This window comes from Oncorhynchus clarkii, chromosome 26 (assembly GCF_045791955.1).
Source record: "Oncorhynchus clarkii lewisi isolate Uvic-CL-2024 chromosome 26, UVic_Ocla_1.0, whole genome shotgun sequence".
In the NCBI taxonomy this organism is placed as follows: domain Eukaryota; kingdom Metazoa; phylum Chordata; class Actinopteri; order Salmoniformes; family Salmonidae; genus Oncorhynchus; species Oncorhynchus clarkii.
Genome location: NC_092172.1, coordinates 30,123,141 through 30,139,103, shown reverse-complemented (window position 1 = coordinate 30,139,103; position 15,963 = coordinate 30,123,141). Strand labels below are relative to the sequence as shown.

Below are 15,963 nucleotides of genomic sequence, written 5' to 3'. Positions count from 1 at the left end.
AGCACACAGATATGCTAGGACACAGATACTTTATCATCAGATAATATAGCACACAGAGATACTAGCACACAGATATACTAGCACACAGAGATACTAGCACACAGATATACTAGCACACAGAGATACTAGCACACAGAGATACTAGCACACAGATATGCTAGGACACAGATACTTTATCATCAGATAATATAGCACACAGAGATATTAGGATTGCAAAAAGCAAGAAAACAGCAATGCTCTTATCATGTAGAAGGATTAATCTGATATCATTGAGGTGAAACCCTGTGAGCCACACATAAAAATCCATAATATCTACAGATTCACACTGGGAAAATCGTCACAGGCTCACTGTCAAAGACTGTAGTAGGATGGGATTCACACAATCCACAACCAATGAGTATGCTTGATTTAATTTGGGTAAAATAAAGTAAGAGGTCCATGCATCACAACAAAAATCAATTTAAGTGGTCTGTCCACCAGTAGAATCTTCTGCTAGTGCTTTTATAGTGAAGTGTGTGTGTGTGTGTTGTGTGTAGTTGTGTGTATATGTCTGCATACGTGTGTATGTGCGTGAATGCATATCTTGCGTGTGTGTTTGCGTGAATGTGTAGGCTGTGTGTGTATGTGTGTGTGTATGGATTTCTCACTGTCAATAGAGGCAATGGCCACATTTATATGCATCCTTTTTACAGCAGGAGGCAGGCTATAATTACTTCAGTAGTTAAAATGCTCTGATACACCACCTCACACACACACACCACACACATCACACACACACACATACACATCATAATGCTCCAACACACAATGTCCCCACATACTGCTGTGGAGGTCCGGCTCTCTTGCTCGCCCGAGGTACAGTAAATACACAATTACACTCTAACCACACTCTGACACTGTGTTAATCAGGATAAAATAACTAGCTATATTTTATTCATCTCAAATTAGAGACTCAGTGAAATGAGTGGGTCTGAACCCAGTGACTGGGTCTAGATAGTACTGAGTATGCATGGTTTGACGTATTCGATATAGTAACGTCATTACTCCCTGACCCAGATCATTCCTGGTACCTCTACTGGGGCAGAATGAGATATGTTCTGTTTCTGACCCATTACACACCATGCCCCCAGAGGCTGGTGCTTTCTATTCTGGCTCACAAAGATAGCTATTATAGAAAGGTATGGGGGAAATACTGTACATATTATCATTATTATGATTTACATTATGAGAGTTGATCATTGAAGTAAAGGTCTTATTATTGCCATAGTGCTCTAAGGCAGAAGTAGAGCACCTCAATCATTGAAATAACAGGGCTGAGGGCTTTAGCTAACAGTATTGCAATACTAAGGGAATAAGGGAATAGTGTGCCAATTCAGATTTACACCAGAACTGTGGGATTAGGTGCTGAGCAACACAGGGATGAACCCCACTTATCTTGAGTTTTCACTTAAGTCTCCCATTGTCCAACATCAACGCATGCCTTACACGAAGGTCCAAATTGTGCACGCTTATCTCAATCCCGAATCAGGCCCCCCATGATTAGCTACCGGTGAATGGCTGGCGAGGGGGGTCTGGATCTGATTGGCTAGCTGTGAGCAGCTAGCTAGGAGTGGCTGGATTCGATTGGTTGGAAGCGATTGGCTTGTGAGCGGCTAGCTGTGAGCGAGTAGCTATTAATTGCTGGATGTGATTGGCTAGCTGTGAACAAGCAGATTTGAATTGCTGGATGTGATTGGCTAGCTGTGAGATGTTGGTTGTGATTGACTGTCACTGGCCAGGAGAGGCAGCCAGTGAGAGGGGACTGTTGTGGAGCTTATGTCGGCAGCTGCTCCACATTAGTTCAGGGGTTTAACCACTTATGCATTCATAGCCTTATGACCACAGAGACATTCTCTCTCTCTCACACACACACACACACACACACACACACACACACACACACACACACACACACACACACACACACACACACACACACACAATGCTCACGTGAAATGGTCTGTGAAACATAGCATCAGCATTAGCCTTTACTGCTGGGCTGTGACTGTGAGCCAGCAGGTCTAACAACATGGGCTGGGTCACTTGGCTTCAACAACAGACAATTTTGCATTCAACAGGCATGCTACTTTATATGGTGATAGCTAGGAGATTATTTCAGACGTTACTTTCTCAAAGTGCTTTTCAATGTGTACTGAACAAAAATATAAACACAACATGTAAAGTGTTGGTCCCATGTTTCATGTGCTGAAATAAAATATCCCAGAAATGTTCCATACACACAGAAATCTAGTGAGCGTTTCTCTTCTACCACCTGACAAGTGTGGCATATCAAGTAGCTGATTATACATTACACAGGTGGAGCTTGGGCTGGGGACAATAAAAGGACACTCTAAAATTTGTCACACAATGCAATGCCACAGATGTCTCAAGTTTTGAGGGAGCGTGCAATTGGCATACTGACTGCAGGAATGTCCACCAGAGCTGTTGCCGGATAATTTAATACTAATTTCTCTACCATAAGCCGCCTACAACAACGTTTTATAGAATTTGGCAGTATGTCCAACCGACAACGTGTAACCACGCCAGACCAGGACCTCCACATCCGGCTTCTTCTCCTGCGAGATTATCTGTGACCAGCCACCCAGACAGCTGATGAAACTGTGGGTTTGCACAATCGAAGAATTTCTGCACAAACTGCTCATCTGCGTGCTCGTCGTCCTCAGCAGGGTCTTGACCTCACTGCAGTTTGGCTTCGTAACTGACTTCAGTGGACAAATGCTCACCTTCGATGGCCACTGGCACAACTGCATTTTATGGATAGCAATTCGAATGCACAGAGATACTGTGACGAGATCCTGAGGCCCACTGCCGCCCCAATCACCTCATGTTTCAGCATGATAATGCACGGCCCCATGTCGCAAGGATCTGTACACAATTCCTGGAAGCTGAAATGTCCCAGTTCTTCCATGGCCTGCATACTCACCAGACATGTCACCACCAATTGAGCATGTTTGGGATGCTCTGAATCGACGTGTACGACAGCGTGTTCCAGTTTCTGCCAAAATCCAGCAACTTTGCGTAGCCATTGAAGAGGAGTGGGACAATATTCCATAGGTCACAATCAAGAGCCTGATCAACTCTATGTGAAGGACATGAGGCAGATACTGAATGGTTTTCTGATCCAAGCCCCAACTTTTTTTAACGTATCGGTGACCAACAGATGCATATCTGTATTCCTAGTCATATGAACTGCATAGATTAGGGCCTAATAATTCATTTATATTGACTGATTTACTTAAATGAACTGTAATTGTTGAAAGTTTCATTTCCATTCTTTTCAGTGTATTTAGTAACGTAAGGAGCTAAAAAGCCTGGTGTAGGGATTACGTCTCTGCAGGATGAACATAAAATCTCCATGTAAAGTCTGTAGGCTACAAATACAGCCCACATATTACATGAACCCTTGCAAAAAACAAACATTTTCCATTTAGTCAAATGTTGGTGACATGACATACTTCTAGTTGTATAGTCAATATAAGTGTTGGTATTACAAAGCTACAGCCTGCAACTAGAACCTCAGAATGTGTCGTCCCTAATATAATATAAAGGGAAACAACTGTCATTACAGATGTGTACTAAGATATGTTACAGGTTGTGTCCCAAATAACACCTATTCCCTATATTCTGTAGTGTGCACTACTTTCAATAAAAGCCCTATGGTACACTATATAGGGTATATATGGTGCCATTTTGGATGCGCACACAGTGCTGGGCTGTGACTGATTGACACTGCTCCTTCTCCAATGTAATGTGACTGTAATGCAATTGTCTTCTCTGAGAGGTCAGGGTTCTCCTGTTCTCCAGGGCTCCATCCCACATACCCCCCTATTCCCTACATGGTGCACTACTTTTAACCAGGGCTAGGATCGAAAGTAGTGCACTATGTAATGAACAGGGGGCCATTTGGGACGGAACCCTGGTCACCACTCATCCCTGGGATGTCCTGCCTGGACTCTGGCCAGACAGACCTGCAGTCCAGGGCTCCTTTTCCAGACCCAGATTAAGCCTATCACTCCTGGACCTCAAAACACTCACTGTCCCAGGAGGACCACTTTGGAAATAATCGTTTTCATTAATACGTTCATGTGCTATCCTCTGGGTCTGGGATTGTTACGAATCCCTTTTGGCCCGACAGTCTAGGGGGGATGGTAATGAGACCCGTAACATAACTCATGTAAATTATAATTGTGACAAAGTAAAAGTGTGAACGTAATAACCAGGACAACTGAAATCTACCGTCAAACTCAAGGTTTATTTGATAAACACACGGTAATGGGGGGGAGCAGGAAAAGGGGCTGAGCTGGACCCAAGGAAAGAAACAAAAACACCCCTAAGCTAGACTAGCCTACTTTAACAACAGCTAACTAAACAAAAATACAGTGGGTGGTCCGCCCAGTTCTAACTAGTGTTTTTAACAAAGTTTACCTACGGTTAGTGTATGCCCATGGGCGACTTGTCTTGGTTTCCCCTTTTCCCACCAGCAAACACCATAAGCAACAACAATACTCACAGGAGATGACAAAGTGATTTGGAGGTGCTTAAACAAAAGAGAGGTTAAGACACAACGAGAGAGTGAAACACTGGGATCTACATACATGGCATTTACAAAGAGATTGAGCTACTGAAATCTATGAAGAACAGAGATCTACCAACATGGCATTTGCAAAGAGATTGAGCTACTGAAATCTATGAAGAACAGAGATCTACCAACATGGCATTTACAAAGAGATTGCGCTACTGAAATCTATGAAGAACAGAGATCTACCAACATGGCATTTACAAAGAGATTGAGCTCTAGAGCAAACAAATGATGGGGTTTTTAAACCATGGGGAAGGAACTGTGATAGGGTAGGAAACAGGAGGAGGTGTGTCTTCTGATTGATGGGTTGATTGTTGACTGATTGAGGAGTGATGATTTTCACCTGTGAGGGGAGACGGAGAGAAAAGAAACACACACAGGATACACACACACACACAGGATAATGGTATCCGTAACAGGGATAAAATACTCTACACTTATCTTTCTTGTTATGTACGTATTATTTGTAACCAAAAATAACATAGAATACAATCACATATGTATTATATTCTATTCCATAATATTCTATTCTATTATTTTCTATTCTATTCGATCTGTTTATTGGACTGTTCTAATAGAATTAGTCTTTATATGGGTCTTTATGAGAGCGCAAAGGGTAGGAGAAGGGAAGAAAATCTGATCTTTACTGCACGTAGCCAATCCCCAGGCCACACTACCACAGCATGCCACACCCCTGATCTATAGCTACCCAATCAGCAGGTCTGAAAGTGAGCTCCAGGAAGCCAGACAGAGATAATCAAGACCTCAGTGTGAGTTTATGAACTGACGCCAAAACCAAAGATTAGACACGTAGCTATCAACACTCCATTATGATCCTTTCTGTTGTAACAGTCTCCTAGAAAACACTTTATCTTAAAACCATGTGTTTTAACACACTTTTCCAACACCATCTATTTAAGCAAAGCCACTGTGTGAGTTAATGAACTGGCGCCAAAACCAAAGATTAGACACGTAGCTATCAACACTCCATTATAAACTGGGTGGTTCGAGCCCTGGATGCTGATTGGCTGACAGAAGCGGTATATCAGACCATATACCATTTATTTTTACTGCTAATTACGTTGGTAACCTGATTATAATAGCAATAAGGCACCTCGGGGGTTTGTGGTATATGGCCAATATACCATGGCTAAGGGCTGTATCCAGGCACTCCGCGTTACATTGTGCGTAAGAACAGTGCTTAGCCGTGGTATATACCACACCTCCTCGTGCCTTATTTCTTAATTATAACGCTGTCTGCTTTAACAAGTCTATTTTAACACACTCTTTTTTTAAACGCTCTACTGTAACACCATATAACTTAACACCATCTATATAATCAAAGGCTCAGTGTGACCACTCTGACCATTGTGACCACTCTGACCATTGTGACCACTCTGACCATTGTGACCACTCTGACCATTGTACTTTGTCTCGGGTGACTGTACTTTGTTGTACTATTCCGACTGTTCTTTGACTTGTGACACCACTGTAAATATTGTACTGTTAGACACCGCGTAAACAAGATGTATTTTTTTAGTTAGTTACTGTAGCCTCACTATTATGACTACTTTGACTTAGTGGATATTGTAACTGTAGTCTGTTCTGACTGTGACTACTTTGACTTAGTGGATATTGTAACTGTAGTCTGTTCTGACTGTGACTACTTTGACTTAGTGGATAATGTAACTGTAGTCTGCTCTGACTGTGACTACTTTGACTTAGTGGATATTGTAACTGTAGTCTGTTCTGACTGTGACTACGTTGACTTAGTGGATATTGTAACTGTAGTCTGTTCTGACTGTGACTACTTTGACTTAGTGGATATTGTAACTGTAGTCTGCTCTGACTGTGACTACTTTGACTTAGTGGATATTGTAACTGTAGTCTGCTCTGACTGTGACTACTTTGACTTAGTGGATATTGTAACTGTAGTCTGCTCTGACTGTGACTACTTTGACTTAGTGGATATTGTAACTGTAGTCTGCTCTGACTGTGACTACTTTGACTTAGTGGATATTGTAACTCTAGTCTGTTCTGACTGTGACTACTTTGACTTAGTGGATATTGTAACTGTAGTCTGTTCTGACTGTGACTACTTTGACTTAGTGGATATTGTAAATGTAGTCTGTTCTGACTCTTGTGGCTGTTTCAGCTTTGATCAGAAAGAGAGCCTTCAACCACAGAGCACTATGTATCTGGGAATCTGGGAGTGATACAGCGACTCAACCTTCATATTAAACAGCTCAGTTTCCCTTTATGAAATGCTACATCCGAATCGGCAAGTTAGGGTTTGACAAATGAAACATTCTCCCTCTCTCTCCCTCAGGAAAACTTCATATGCAAATATCTTTATGGGACCCAGGAGAGATTTTTATATAATCAAATTAGATGGGCAATGATCTGTGGGCATGAGAGAGAGAGATGGCAGACATTTTTCACCGAAACAGCTAATCACAGATTGATTACTAACATGGCTTCCTAGCCAATCAGCAGATGGGACAGATGTCACACGAGGGCTGTTCCAGAAAGCTGGATCAGTGAGGCAGCCAGCTGTCTTTAATATTCTGAAATAACTCCATCTTTTCAAGAAATATAGACTTGAAATTGGAATGGTATAATTATCTTGACAAACAACAACCAATAGTCAAGATTAGCTTCCTAAATGAACCAGAAAGTCTAAATATGTATTTGACTGCTTATCAAGGCTGATCTAAAACACCCGAGTCACAGCTAATTCACTGGTGAATCCTATGTTTGTATTTGTATTTATTAAGGATACCCATTAGCTGCTGCCAAGGCAGGAGTCCATCAACATTAAGGCAGTTATATACAATTTACAATACAACATCCATGTGTACGTTTGTGTTGAGTGCATGTCTTATGATGTGTATGTGTGTCTGTGCATGTGTGTCTCTACACGGTCCTCACTGTTCCATAAGGTGCATTTTTAAGGTGTTACCTCATGTGGAATAAAGATCCATATAGCCATGGCTCTATGTAGTACTGTGTGCCTCCCATAGTCTGTTCTGGACTTGGGGACGGTGAAGATACTTCTGGTGGTATGTCTTGTGTGGTATGCATGGGTGTCTGAGCTGTGTGCTAGTAGTTTAAACAGACACTTCCGTTCATTCAGCAACACTTCTTACAAAAAGAAGTAATGATGAAGTCAATTGCTTCTCCACTTTGAGCCATGAGAGATGTACATGCATAATATTCATGTTAGCTCTCCGTGTACATTTAAGGACCAGCCGTGCTGCCGTATTCTGAGTCAATTGTAATTTTACGAGGTCCAGTGTGCACATAGCTTGTCTTCTCTTGAGAACCATGTCTGCCTACGGTGGCCTTTCGCAATAGCAAGGCCATGCTCACTGAGTCTGTACATAGTCAAAGCTTTCCTTAAGTTTGGGTCAGTCACAGTGGTCAGGTATTCTGCCATGGTGTACTCTCTGTTTAGGGCCAAATAGCATTCTAGTTTGCTCAGTTTTTTTGTTAATTCTTTCCAATGTGTCAAGTAGTTATATTTTTGTTTTCTCATGATTTGGTTGGGTCTAATTGTGCTGCTGTCCTGGGGCTCTGTGGGGTGTGTTTCTGTTTGTGAACAGAGCCCCAGGACCAGCTTGCTTAGGGGACTCTGCAGGTTCATGTCTCTCTCTCTCTCTCTCTCTCTCTCTCTCTCTCTCTCTCTCCCACTCCCACTCCCTCTCTCTATCTCCCCCTCCCGCTCTCTCTCGGTCTCTCTCTCTCTTGGTGTCTCTCCCTTTCGCTCTCCCTCTCTTTCACACACCTGAGTCACAGCCCGACTGCTCTCTATCCCTCACCACATGAATACAATTGATGGAGGAACATGATGATCAGTGTAATATCATGCCCCTTGACGTCTGGTGTCAAGTGTATAAGTGTGTGAGTGTAGGGGGATAATGTCAGCGGGATTGTCTGTGTGTGTGTGTGTGCACGCCTGTGTGTATGCGTACGCATCACAAGAACAGTGATAATAGCCCCACGCCCATCCACTATCACAGTAATCATTAGCACAGCACACCCACCCAGTCTAATCTCTATGCTGTAATTCATGTGCTGTAACTACAGCTCTATCCTTGACTGGATTGATATAGCGTTTTTTACCCCTAGATGCTTAAAACCTCTTAAGGATCTGCCCCTTTTTTCAATTTTCGCCTAAAATGACATACACAAATCTAACTGCCTGAAGCTCAGGCCCTGAAGCAAGGATATGCATTTTCTTGGTAACATTTGAAAGGAAACACTTTGAAGTTTGTGAAAATGTGAAAGGAATGTAGGAGAATATAACATATTAGATCTGGTAAAAGATAATACAAACAATAATCTTTGAAATGCAAGAGGCCATAATGTATTATTCCAGCCCAGGTGCAATTTAGATATTGGCCACTAGATGGCAGCAGTGCATGTGCAAAGTTCAAATGTTGTATCAAGACTGCCCAAATGTGCCTAATTTGTTTATTAATAACTTTTCATGTTCAAAACTGTGCACTCTCCTCAAAAAATAGCATGGCATTCTTTCACTGTAATAACTACTGTAAATTGGACAGCGCGGTTAGACTAACAAGAATTTAAGCTTTCTGCCAATATCAGATACGTCTATGTCTTGGGAAATATTGTTGTTACTTACAACCTCATGCTAATCGCATTAGCTTACGTTAGCTCAACCGTCCCACAGGGGACCCACCAATCCTGAATGAGTTTTAATACGCTTTCAATAGTAATGGGGAGATCACCTCATCTACAGACTACATATCTAGTGTTGAATATCTACTATCACAAACTGGGTTTTTCGAGCACTGAATGCTGATTGGCTGACAGCTGTGGTATATCAGACCATATATGACAAGGCATTTGTTTTTACTGCTCTAATTATTTATTTAATTGCACCAAAGAAAACAAGTGATGTACAGATTATTTTTAAACAGTGTGGTTGGAAAAATGTTTTTTTTTAATGAAAGTGTTTTTATGAAACCACATCACAACAAACACTATACAACACATAAGTACCAAAATAATATATACAACACATAAGTACCAAAATAATATATACAACACATAAGTACCAAAATAATATATACAACACATAAGTACCAAAATAATATATACAACACATAAGTACCAAAATAATACATACAATACATAAGTACCAAAATAATATATACAACACATAAGTACCAAAATAATATATACAACACATAAGTACCAAAATAATATATACAACACATAAGTACCAAAATAATATATACAACACATAAGTACCAAAATAATATATACAACACATAAGTACCAAAATAATATATACAACACATAAGTACCAAAATAATATATACAACACATAAGTACCAAAATAATACATACAACACATAAGTACCAAAATAATATATACAACACATAAGTACCAAAATAATATATACAACAGATAAGTACCAAAATAATATATACAACACATAAGTACCAAAATAATATATACAACACATAAGTACCAAAATAATACATACAACACATAAGTACCAAAATAATATATACAACACATAAGTACCAAAATAATATATACAACACATAAGTACCAAAATAATATATGCAACACATAAGTACCAAAATAATATATACAACACATAAGTACCAAAATAATATATACAACACATAAGTACCAAAATAATACATACAACACATAAGTACCAAAATAATACATACAACACATAAGTACCAAAATAATATATACAACACATAAGTACCAAAATAATATATACAACACATAAGTACCAAAATAATATATACAACACATAAGTACCAAAATAATATATACAACACATAAGTACCAAAATAATATATACAACACATAAGTACCAAAATAATATATACAACACATAAGTACCAAAATAATATATACAACACATAAGTACCAAAATAATATATACAACACATAAGTACCAAAATAATATATACAACACATAAGTACCAAAATAATACATACAACACATAAGTACCAAAATAATATATACAACACATAAGTACCAAAATAATATATACAACACATAAGTACCAAAATAATATATACAACACATAAGTACCAAAATAATATATACAACACATAAGTACCAAAATAATATATACAACACATAAGTACCAAAATAATACATACAACACATAAGTACCAAAATAATACATACAACACATAAGTACCAAAATAATACATACAACACATAAGTACCAAAATAATATATACAACACATAAGTACCAAAATAATATATACAACACATAAGTACCAAAATAATATATACAACACATAAGTACCAAAATAATACATAAAACACATAAGTACCAAAATAATACATAAAACACATAAGTACCAAAATAATACATACAACACATAAGTACCAAAATAATATATACAACACATAAGTACCAAAATAATATATACAACACATAAGTACCAAAATAATATATACAACACATAAGTACCAAAATAATATATACACAACACATAAGTACCAAAATAATATATACAACACATAAGTACCAAAATAATATATACAACACATAAGTACCAAAATAATATATACAACACATAAGTACCAAAATAATACATACAACACATAAGTACCAAAATAATACATACAACACATAAGTACCAAAATAATACATACAACACATAAGTACCAAAATAATACATACAACACATAAGTACCAAAATAATACATACAACACATAAGTACCAAAATAATATATACAACACATAAGTACCAAAATAATATATACAACACATAAGTACCAAAATAATACATACAACACATAAGTACCAAAATAATATATACAACACATAAGTACCAAAATTAAAACAGATAACAAAACCTACTAATTAAAAATGTATAAATTAATTGATCTGTAAAGATGAAAAAAATACCTCCCAAAATGTGTGTGTGCACTAGAGTGTGTGAGAGTTATGCTTTGTGGAGGAGATTACTGAGTAGTTTGGTTCATCAGGCTGACCTCCAGTCTTCGCTTGGAGTTTTGAGGGATGATGATGTTTTGGCAATGTGAGAATTCCAGAGTATGGCACCTCTGTATCTGATAGAGAATTGACTATGTGAGGTGTGGCAGTGGAGAGGGTGAAGGTTATCACAGTGTCTTGTATTATACAGATGCATTTCAGAATGAACCTGGAAGAATCCAGACAAAAACTGTCTGGGAAGTATTTGTAGATGAAAGTGCATAATTGGCGTACATTAATGTCATAAATAGACAAGATATGTCTATTTTCTTAAACAAAGGTGCAGATCGTTTCAGGTAATTAGAGGAGGTTGCTAGTTTACAGTTAGGAAGCAAGCCTGACCACTAATCTTTCTGATGATACCAACAGATTTCATCACTTTGCTGCAGACAAGTTGAATATGATCTTTCCAGGATAACTTTCATCAATTAGAGCTCAGAGGAATCTAGTGGATGTGACTTGTTCCATTTCATTCCCAACAATTAAGATTCTGGCAATTTATTTTACAATATTTCTTGTTCTTACTAATGATAACAAAAAAGTTGGATTTTTTAGAATGCAGAGATAATTTGTTTATCTGGTACCATTCAGAAAATGTGTCCATGCCTGAGTTGGTTTCATTAATTAGTGAATCAACATTTTTGTGTGATAAAATCTAATTGGTATCATCAGCAAAGAGAATGGGAAGTACGGTAGAAGACACAGCAGCGGTAGAAGACATGTTTGTAACCAGTTTATAATAGCAATAACGCTCCTCAGGGGTTTGTGATATACTGTATGACCAATATACCATGGCTAAGGGCTGTATCCAGGCACTCCACGTTGCGTCGTACATAAAAACAGCCCTTAGCTGTGGTATATTGGCCATACTGTATAACACATCCCCTCAGGCCTCATTGCATGAATCTAAATTATATACTGTCTCTACTAATTTAACTTATATACTGTCACTACTAATTTAACCTATATACTGTCACTACTAATTTAACCTATATACTGTCTCTACTAATTTAACCTATATACTGTCTCTACTAATTTAACCTATATACTGTCTCTACTAGTCTAACCTATATACTGTCTCTACTAATTTAACCTATATACTGTCTCTACTAATTTAACCTATATACTGTCTCTACTAATTTAACCTATATACTGTCTCTACTAATTTAACCTATATACTGTCTCTACTAATTTAACCTATATACTGTCTCTACTAATTTAACCTATATACTGTCTCTACTAGTCTAACCTATATACTGTCTCTACTAATTTAACCTATATTCTGTCTCTACTAATTTAACCTATATACTGTCACTACTAGTCTAACTTATATACTGTCACTACTAGTCTAACCTATATACTGTCTCTACTAGTTTAACCAAATACTGTTTATACTAATTTAACCTATATACTGTCTCTACTAGTTTAACCTATATACTGTCTCTACTAATTTAACCTATATACTGTCTCTACTAATCTACCTGTACATTGTCTCTACTAATCTAACCTGTATACTGTCTTTACTAATCTAACCTGTATACTGTCTACTAATCTAATTTATATACTGTCTGTAGTAATCTAACCTGTATACTGTCTCTACTAATCTAATTTATATAATGTCTCTGCTAATCTAACTTGTATACTGTCTCTAGTAGTCTAATGTATATACTGTCTGTAGTAATCTAATCTATATACCATCTCTACTAATCTAACCTATAAACTATCTCCAGTAATCCAGCCTATATAATGTCTACAGTAATGTAACCTATATACTACCTCTACTAATCTAACCTATACATTTTCTCTAGTAATCTAACCTATAGACTGTCTCTGACAGTGTAGTCTATACTGTCTCTAGTAATTACATTTATATGCTGTACTATCTACCAGCTGCTAACCTAGATTACACTGGATTACCTCGAGACAGAATGCACTGAGGAACACTGCTATAATGTTCATGTAACGTTCACATAACCAAACCACGTTGAGATATCCAACCAAAACGTTGCCATAACGCTCAACCCACCAGACCCTCCCAGCTCTCTCTCTTCTCCCTCTCTTCTCCCTCTCTCTCTCTTCTCTCTCTCTCTCTCTCTCTCTCTTCTCCCTCTCTCTCTCTTCTCTCCCTCTCTCTCTTCTCCCTCTCTCTCTCTTCTCCCTCTCTCTCTTTCTTCTCGCTCCCTCTCTCTCTCTTCTCCCTCTCTCTCTCTTCTCCCTCTCTCTCTTTCTTCTCCATCCCTCTCTCTCTCTCTCTCTCTCTCTCTTCTGCCTCTCTCTCTCTTCTCCCTTGCTCTTTCTCTCTCTTCTCCCTCTATCTCTCTCTTCTCCCTCTCTCTCTTCTCCCTCTCTCTCTCTTCTCCCTCTCCCTCTTTCTTCTCCATCCATCCTCTCTCTCTCTCTCTCTCTCTCTCTCTCTCTCTCTCTCTCTCTCTCTCTCTCTCTCTCTCTCTCTCTCTCTCTTCTGCCCCTCTCTCTCTTCTCCCTCGCTCTCTCTCTCTCTTCTCCCTCTCTATCTTTCTTCTCCATCCCTCTCTCTTCTCCCTCTCTATCTTTCTTCTCCATCCCTCTCTCTCTCTCTTCTCCCTTGCTCTCTCTCTCTCTCTTCTCCCTCTCTCTCTCTTCTCCCTCGCTCTCTCTCTCTCTCTCTCTTCTCCCTCTCTCTCTCTTCTCCCTCTCTCTCTCTTCTCCCTCGCTCTCTCTCTCTCTCTCAGCAGCCTATTTTTCTTAATGAATCAGAACATATCCGTGCCTTTTGCCCAGCCTGACACACACAATATTTCATCTGATATTCCTAGTGTGAAACACACAGAGCAGCTCACATGTCTTCTCATTGATGCTGAAAAGATAGCGTGTGAAATTGCAAACTGGAGAGAGGGAAAAACAGATGTGCGCTACCTGCAGATATTTGCATCAGTATTGTCTAAAAGAATAACTAGATTGAGAATCCTGATGAAATCAACATGCCATCTGACTCCATCCTCCACAGATATGTACAATTCTAGAATACCGGGTGATGATTCCATCATAGAACCATAAAAGTCCACATGAATGTGTGCCTGCGAGCCGCGAGAGGGAGGGGGAGGGGAGGAAGCAACAAGAAGGATACACTCTCAATTCAAACAGGCACATTCACATACATACCATTGTACATACATATATACATACACACATGCCCACACACACTATAAACACATACATAATGCATAAATACCTGATTAGTAAATTCCTAGTGCAAGTCGATGCTATTCAGCGAGCAGAGCAGTGTCTGACTGCAACATCCAGTGTGAGATAATTTCCAGGGAGACTGTGGTTGGAGCAGAAAGATGAAGGGATGCAAGAGGAGAAGGAGAGAGAGATAGAGCGTTGGCTGAGCAGAGCAGCGGAGAGATGGAGCTAGCAGCTAATGTTTCTTTCCTCTGTGTGCAGGGAGGAGAGAAAGAGACACAGAGAGAGATCTGCCTGCTAAGCCCCAGCTCACAGCATCGTTTCCCTCTGACATACAGGCAACATCCACATTCCAGTCCTCCTTCCCTCCGACTGTCCGTCCGCCAGAACCCGTGACTGACGCCTCAGCTCCACACACACATGGCTGACACACACCTCTCCTCCATGCCTCCGTCTGCAGCAACAGCAATCAGTCTATTCTTCCTTCCTCCCGCTCTCCTCTCCTTCTGATGTGGTAGATGGTAGATGGATGCTGTCTAGGCTCGTTTTCCTGCTGTCTGTGTGACCGACTTGGTTCCTCTCGCACACACACACGTGCAAACACACACGCCCTAAGCACGCAGTGCCTGGCCCAGGGGATCCAGCAGACAGAAAGGGGGAGGTGGTAAGGCTCCTGCCCAGATTTGGTATCTCCTGCTGGGCTGTTAGAGCCCTTCAGATGGACCAGAGAGGAGATGAGGGAGCAGCAGTGTCTCTCTCCCTGCTCACTGCACTTGGCTGACAGTAATGAGCTCATAGCCACGGCTCACATGTGGCGACAGGAGAGAGAGAGAGAGAGAGAGAGAGAGAGAGAGAGAGAGAGAGAGAGAGAGAGAGAGGGTGAGCTGGGAATGAGGATGGGAAGAGGCTTGGTGTGTGTGTGTGTGTGTGATTACATTGTCAGTGAGCGCCATCATTGGATAATGTGAGTGTGTGCAAATTATTTTGAGGGGAAGGGGCTTTGCTATATACCCTCCACACACACACACACACACACACACACACACACACACACACACACACAAACACAGACACAGAGAGAGAGAGAGAGAGATAGAGACAGGTCACTCTCACTCTGGTACATAATCGTAGTGAGACCTTCAGTCA

General features: G+C 39.7%; 1 protein-coding gene across 1 annotated transcript in view; it reads left to right on the top strand.

Annotated features, from left to right (window-relative positions):
- The window catches only part of LOC139385091 (alpha-protein kinase 3-like), a 370,338-nt gene that overhangs the window by 33,824 nt on the left and 320,551 nt on the right, over positions 1 to 15,963 (top strand). The gene's annotated exons all lie outside the window — the stretch shown is intronic.